Source organism: Oncorhynchus masou, chromosome 5 (genome assembly GCF_036934945.1).
Source record: "Oncorhynchus masou masou isolate Uvic2021 chromosome 5, UVic_Omas_1.1, whole genome shotgun sequence".
Classification (NCBI taxonomy): Eukaryota; Metazoa; Chordata; class Actinopteri; order Salmoniformes; family Salmonidae; genus Oncorhynchus; species Oncorhynchus masou.
In genome coordinates, this window is record NC_088216.1 from 68,707,391 (window position 1) to 68,714,873 (window position 7,483).

The following is a 7,483-nucleotide window of genomic DNA, read 5'->3' on the forward strand; positions in this document are numbered from 1 at the left end:
CATTCAACCCCCCCAGTTCAACCAGGCCCCTAGACATCAATCACCATGACTTCTTCAAAGGATGCAATATAGATATAAAATAACACACACCCTCTAACACGTGACCACAGGAACAGGATGGCCTGGCCGGAGGCTCATATTTGGACATGTGTACGTCATCATGACACAGGGTCATAAATCAATTACTTTGACCCGTGCCGTCTACTTTATTCTCTCTCCCACACATCAATCACCAGCACATAAATCTCTGTACACTGGTTAATCAAGTGGTTGGTTAATCAACTACACTGGTTAATCAAGTGTTCAATGGGATGGATTGAAGTCTTCCAACACAACTTCCATTAATAACTTTCTACAGGTACAACAACAACAACTACTATGGTTGGCTCTATCTGGTAAATCCACTTTCTATCTGTAACTCATGAGTTCAATGATTCATGAGTTCACTCTGTGGAAGGTAGTCTTGTGTTCAGAGTCTTCAAAGCCTGTAAGGTAGTCCTTAATGTACTGTATAACCACAGTAATAGGCACCATGACTCATCCCAAATGTCAGCTTTCCACTGATCTCTTCCGGACACAGACATCTAAAGGCCCCCAAACATAATTAATAACCTCAAACTTCTTCTTAATGATAGCTGTTCAGTGGCTGACACGTCCAACTTTGATGCCTAGTTATTAGCCCAGATCCATTTGTTGAGGAAATGACATCGGAGAAATGAAGCGGCCACAGTATAGTAGATTTTGAGTTCTTTATCAAAGAGCAGCAAATGTGAAATGGGCCATTATTATTATAGCAGGAGTGTCAGCACAGCTGTCATGACTAAGCTACTGTAGTGTAGAACAGAGAGCTGAAGTCTTTATTCACTCCAACAGGAAATTGCAGTCAACTTGATGTATGAACAAAAACTTTTGAATAATTTTGAAGATGTAAATGTAGTTACATTAGTCTATGATTGGTAGTATGTCTGTTGATATTTTGCTGTAAAACGTAATTACCCCTTACATAGACTAAAATCAAATCAAATCAAATTGTATTTGTCGCATGTGCCATACACAACAGGTGTACCTTACAGTGAAATGCTTTCTTACAAGCCCTTAAAACAATGCAGTTTGTAATAAAATACAAAAAAAAGAAAAAGTAAGAGATAAGAATAACAAATAATTAAAGAGCAGCAGTAAGTAACAACACCAGGGCTATATAGAGGGGGTACCGGTACAGAGTCAATGTGTCAATGTGCGGGGGCACTGGTGTCAAGGTAATTGAGATAATGATGTAAATGCAGGTAGGGTTGTTAAAGTGGCTATGCATAGATAATATCAGAGAGAAGTAGCAGCGTGGCGGGGTGTGTGCAAATAGTCTGGGAAGCCATTTGATTAGCTGTTCAGGAGTTTTATGGCTTGGGGGTAGAAGCTGTTTGGAAGCCTCTTGGACCTAGACTTGGCGCTCCGGTACCGCTTGCCGTGCGGTAGCATAGAGAACAGTCTATGACTAGGGTGGCTGGAGTCTTTGATGATTTTTAGGGCCTTCCTCTGACACCGCCTGGATGGCAGGAAGCTTGGCCCCGGTTATGTATGGGATGTACGCACTGCCCTCTGTAGTGCCTTGCGGTCGGAGGCCGAGCAGTTTCCATACCAGGCAGTGATGGTGCAGCTGTAAAATATTTTGAGGATCTGAGGACCCATGCCAAATCTTTTCAGTCTCATGATGTGGAATAGGTTTTGTCATGCCCTCTTCACGACTGTCTTGGTGTGCTTCCACCATGTTAGTTTGTTGTTGATGTGGACGCCAAGGAACTTGAAGCTCTCAACCTGCTCCACTAGAGCCCCGTTTATGAGAATTGGGGCGTGCTCGGTCCTCTTTTTCGTTCGTTTTTCGTTCGTTCTGCCCCTGAACAAGGCAGTTAACCCACTGTTCCTAGGCTGTCATTGAAAATAAGAATTTGTTCTTAACTGACTTGCCTAGTAAAATAAATTTAAAAATTAAGTTTGCCTGCATTAAAGTCGCCAGCCACAAGGAACGCGGCCTCTGGATGAACGTTTTCCTGTTTGCTCAGTGTGGTTTTAGTTCCAACCTCTCTCTGTGGTGGTACATAGACGGCTACGAAAAAAACTGATGAAAACTCTCTGGGTAAATAGTGAGGTCTGCAGCTTATCATGAGATACTCCACCTCAGGCAAGCAGAACTTTGAGACTTCCTTAGATATCGTGCACCAACTGTTGTTTACATAAATACATAGACCCCCGCCCTGTGTGTCTTACCAGAGGCTGCTGTTCTGTCTTGCCGATAGAGTGTATAACCCGCCAGCATGTTCTTAATGTCGTCGTTCAGCCATGACTTGGTGAAGCATAAAATATTACAGTTTTTAATTTCCCATTGGTAGGATATACATGCTTTCAGTTCATCCCATTTATTTTCCAGCGATTGAACATTAGCTAGCAGAACGGAGGGCAAGGGCAGATTAGCCACTCGTCGCCTGGTCCTCACAAGGCATCCTGATCTTTTGCCTCGAAATCTATGTTTCCTTCTCCAGCGAATCACGGGGATCGGAGCCTGATCGGGTGTCAACTGGAAATCCCTAGCAGTCGACTCATTGAAGAAAAAATCTTCATCCAGTGTGAGGTGAACAATCCCAGTTTTGATGTTTGGAAGCTCTTTTCGGTCATAGGAGACGGTAGCAGCAACATTATATACAAAACAAGTTACTAACACGAAAAAAGAAAAAAAAATTGCATGATTGGTTGAGGGCCACTAAGACGGCAGCCCTACCCACCGGGCCATCACTAACCCCGACGGCTCACTCTGTATAATGGACTTCTCAGAATTCTTCAGAAACGATTTAGACCACTTTACTTTTCCACATTTTGTTAGGTTACAGCCTTATTCTAAAATGTATTAAATAGTTTTTCCCCCTCATCAATCTACACACATTACTCCATAATGACAAAAGCAGATTTTTTGAAATATTTACAAATTTGCTCAAATTAAACAAACAGATATCACATTTACATAAGTATTCAGACCCTTTACTCAGTACTTTGTTGAAGTACATTTGGCAGCAATTACAGCCTCGAGTCTTCTGTCAGGTTTTATGGGGAGCATTGCTGCACAACTAATTTCAGGTCTCTCCAGAGATGTTCCATCGGGTTCATGTCCGGCTTTGGCTGGGCCGCTCAAGGAAATTCAGAGACTTGTCCTGAAGCCACTCCTGCGTTGTCTTGGCTGTATACTTAGGGTCTTTGTCCTGTTGGAAGTTGAGCCTTCGCCCCAGTCTGAGGTCCTGAGTGCTCTGGAGCAGGTTGTCATCAAGGAGCTCTCTGTAGTTTGCTCCGTTCCTCTTTGCCTCGATCCGGACTTGTCTCCCAGTCCCTGCCGCTGAAAAACAAAGCACAGCATTTTTTATTTTACCTTTATTTAACTAGGCAAGTCAGTTAAGAACAAATTCTTATTTTCAATGACGGCCTAGGAACAGTGGGTTAACTGCCTGTTCAGGAGCAGAATGACAGATTTGTACCTTGTCAGCTGGGGGGTTTTAACTTGCAACCTTCCGGTTACTAGTCCAACACTCTAACCACTAGGCTACCCTGCCGCCTGCCGTAGCATGATGATGCCACCACCATGTTTCACCATAGGGATGGTGCCAGGTTTCCTCTTGACGTGACGCTTAGCATTCAGGCCAGAGAGTTTAATCTTGGTTTCATCAGACCAGAGAATCTTGTTTGAGAATCTTTAGGTGCCTTTTGGCAAACTCCAAGTGGGCTGTGATGTACCTTTTACTGAAGAGTGTCTTCTGTTTGGCCACTCTACCATAACGGCCTGATTGGTGGAGTGCTGCAGAGATGGTTGTCCTTCTGGAAGGTTCTCCCATCTCCACAGAAGAACTCCATATGGTTCTTCGTCACCTCCCTGACCAAGGCCCTTCTCCCCCAATTTCTCATTTTGGCCAGGCGGCCAGCTCTAGGAAGCGTCTTTGGGGTTCCAAACTTCTTCTATTTAAGAATGATGGAGGCCACTGTGTTCTTGGAGATCTTCAATGCTGCAAAAAATGTTTGGTACCCTTCCCCAGATCTGTGCCTCGACACAATCCTGTCTTGGAGTGCTTTGGAGTGCTTTGGACAATTCCTTCGACCTCAGGGCTTGGTTTTTGCTCTGACATGCACTGTCAACTTGTGGGACCTTATATAGACAAGTGTGTTCCTTTCCAAATCATGTCCAATCAATTGAATCTACCACAGGTGGGCTCCAATCAAGTTGTAGAAACATCTCAAGGATGATCAATGGAAATAAGATGCACCTGAGCTCAACTATCGTTTCTCAAGGCAAAGGGTCTGAATAAATTCTTATTGACAATGACAGCCTAGGAACAGTGTGTTAACTGCCTTTTATCAGGGGCAGGACAATAGATTTTTACCTTGTCAGCTCAAGGATTCGATCTTGCAACCTTTTGGTTATTGGCAAAACGCTCTAACCACTAGCCTACCTGCACTAAATGTGCTATTTTTGCCTTTTATTGTGAATAAATTTGTATAAAATCCTAAAAACCTGTTATCACTTTGTCATTTTGGGCTATTGCGTGTAGATTGCTTAGGATTTTTCTATTTAATTCATTTTAGAATAAGGCTGTACCAGAACAAAGTCAAGGGGTCAAAGCACTTTCCAAAGGCACAGTACATTATTATTGTCTAACACAACAAGCATGCTCTCAGGACTTTGTTTTCTGTCTTCTCTTTGTTGGAGTGAAAAAACAAATGGTTTATATTGGAAACACTTTTTATGAAAAGACACCCAATTCCATTTGAGTTGATTTTATAGATTTATTCCCAAACTTCTTTTGTCACTAAACTTCTTAGGATTCATCTTTTTGTTTGTTCATTATCCATACATACTTACTATTGCCCTTAATCGGGCCAATAGGCTGTTTGGATTTGGGTAGTATGTAAATGAGCATAAATGCAGGGAGTTGATGGAAATAAGTCTCTCCCAATTATATCCTCAGCCAATAGGCTGTTTGGATTTGGGTAGTATGTAAATGAGCATCACAAGGGCATGCAGGGAGTGGTGATGGAAATAAGTCTGGGCAGGAGGGGACTGTAGCACCCTGGAAGGGCAGACATGCTGTTGGATTCAGAATACGTGGGTGAAATAGAAGGACTAAATCAAATCAAAATCAGATTTTATTGGTTGCTTAAATAGTTTAGCAGGTGTTATGGCAGGTGCAGCAAAATGCTTATGTTCATAGTACCTATCAATCCATGCAGTAAATGTCAACAAGCACACAATACTAACAATTGTTTTAATCATACAAAATGTAGTACAGCAGTGGATATATAAATAGCTATTATCAAATGAACCACTGTTCAATGACTAAGTACAAAGGGCAGTAGTCCCTAAGGTGCAAGGTAGAGTACCTGGTGGTAGCCAGCTAGTGACAGTGACTGAGGGGCAGGCTAGCACTGGGCAGAGGGCAGGGTACTGGGGGGAGGCCGTCTTGTGGTGGCTGTTTATCAGTCTTTCGGTCCCAGCTTTGATGTACCTCTACTGTCTCCTTCTACTACTGACACTCTTCTCACTTTTCAGAATTCAAATAAACGTGACATATTTTGTAAAAAGGAACTATATTGTTGGCATCATTTTGCTATGAATTACTATAATGTGCTGTCTGTAAAGTATGGTCCAGCTGCCTGCCTTGCAAATCACCATAACATAACGACAAGGATACAAAAGGGCAAAACAACAGTCTCTATAGAGCAGGAAGAAGATAGCCACTGTGGCAGATACAACAGAATGTTAACATGGTATGGTGCAAAAATCTATTTACTGTAGATGTATCCCCATGACAGATCCTAGCATGACTGTCCAGATTATTTCTTTTTTTGTATTACCTTCCTCATCTTGTTTTTTCCCAGGCTATCATCCCAAATTGAATGGTGTCTTTGTATCAAGGAGATACCCATTGAATGTGAGATGCTATTGCCTGAGCCATCAACACAATGGATTCTATTTCTCAAGCAACATCAAGGGACAATGCACTGTACTGATAGACAATAAAACAGGCAGACTGGCTGAAAGGATGGCTGTGTAAACACTGGTTTTTATTATGCTTACTGAAGCACAATGTGGATTTCCCGTATAGGTTCTGTTTATTACATTTACACACATTCTCTGTTATCCAATCAGACATTTGAGGAAAGGTCCAGAATCAAAAGATACGCTGCAGACTCAATGCAACCTACAAGCAGGCAGGTACAGCTAGGGGATATACACTGAGTATGAAAAGCATTAAGAACACCCGCTCTTTCCATGACATAGATTGAACAGGTTAATCCAGGTGCAACTCAATATTTGGAAGGTGTCCTAATGTTTGGTATAATCAGTGTATATGATTCTTGACTTGTTTCTCAATGTGTTACCTTAGATTTAGAAACAATCATGTAGTTGTAATATGTGACACATGCAAGCTATTTGTGAACAGCTCAAGAAAGAGGATGATTTGGTTTGGTGTGTTCTAATACTGTCCCTCATGGAGCTATTTGAGCGTAATGGGGCTGGAGGGAAAATCAGCCATTTTGCCGGCTCCTGACCAATTGTGCTATTTTGTATATTTTTTACGCTGATCATAACTTTTTTGTACAGAATGTTTCCTCCACTCTGTCCTATGACCGAAAACAGCTTCTGCACATCAGAACAGCTATCACTAACCTCGTTTTGGATGAGGACTTCTACTTCAATGAGTCGGAGGCGAATGACATATTGATTATCACGGACAAGGCCCAAATCCCTGACACTCTGAGAAGGAGTGTGGGATACGTGATGAGACTATGTCGGAGTGGATAAACCGCCCACACCGTGCAATCGCAGTAGAACAAACTGGATGAGCTCCATTCAAGAATATCGTTTCAACGTGATCTGAAGAACTGTAATAAAGTTTCTCAGAGTCGTGGCTAAACAAGGACATGGTACATTTCTATACATCGACAGGACAGAACGGCAGTGTTGGGGAACTCAGGGGAGGGGGTGTGTGTCACAGCTGGTACGCAATCTCTAATATTAAGGAAGTCTCGAGGTTCTGTGCGAGTGAGTAAGATTACCTTCCCTTAACTTCTTGGATATCCAACACTCTTTCAGCAAACTGGATGCAGTTTATCACAGTGCCATCCGTTTTGTCACTAAAGCACCTTCTACTACCCACCACTGCGACTTGTATGCTCTAGTCGGCTGGCCCTCGCTACATATTCGTCGCAAGACCCACTGGCTCCAGGTCGTCTACAAGGCCATGCTAGGTAAAGCTCCGCCTTATCTCAGTTCACTGGTCACGATGGCAACACCCATCCATAGCACGCACTCCAGCAGGTGTATCTCACTGATCATCCCTAAAGCCAACACCTCATTCGGCCGCCTTTCGTTCCAGTACTCTGCTGCCTGTGACTGGAACAAATTGCAAAAATCGCTGAAGTTGGAGACCTTTATCTCCCTCACCAACTTCAA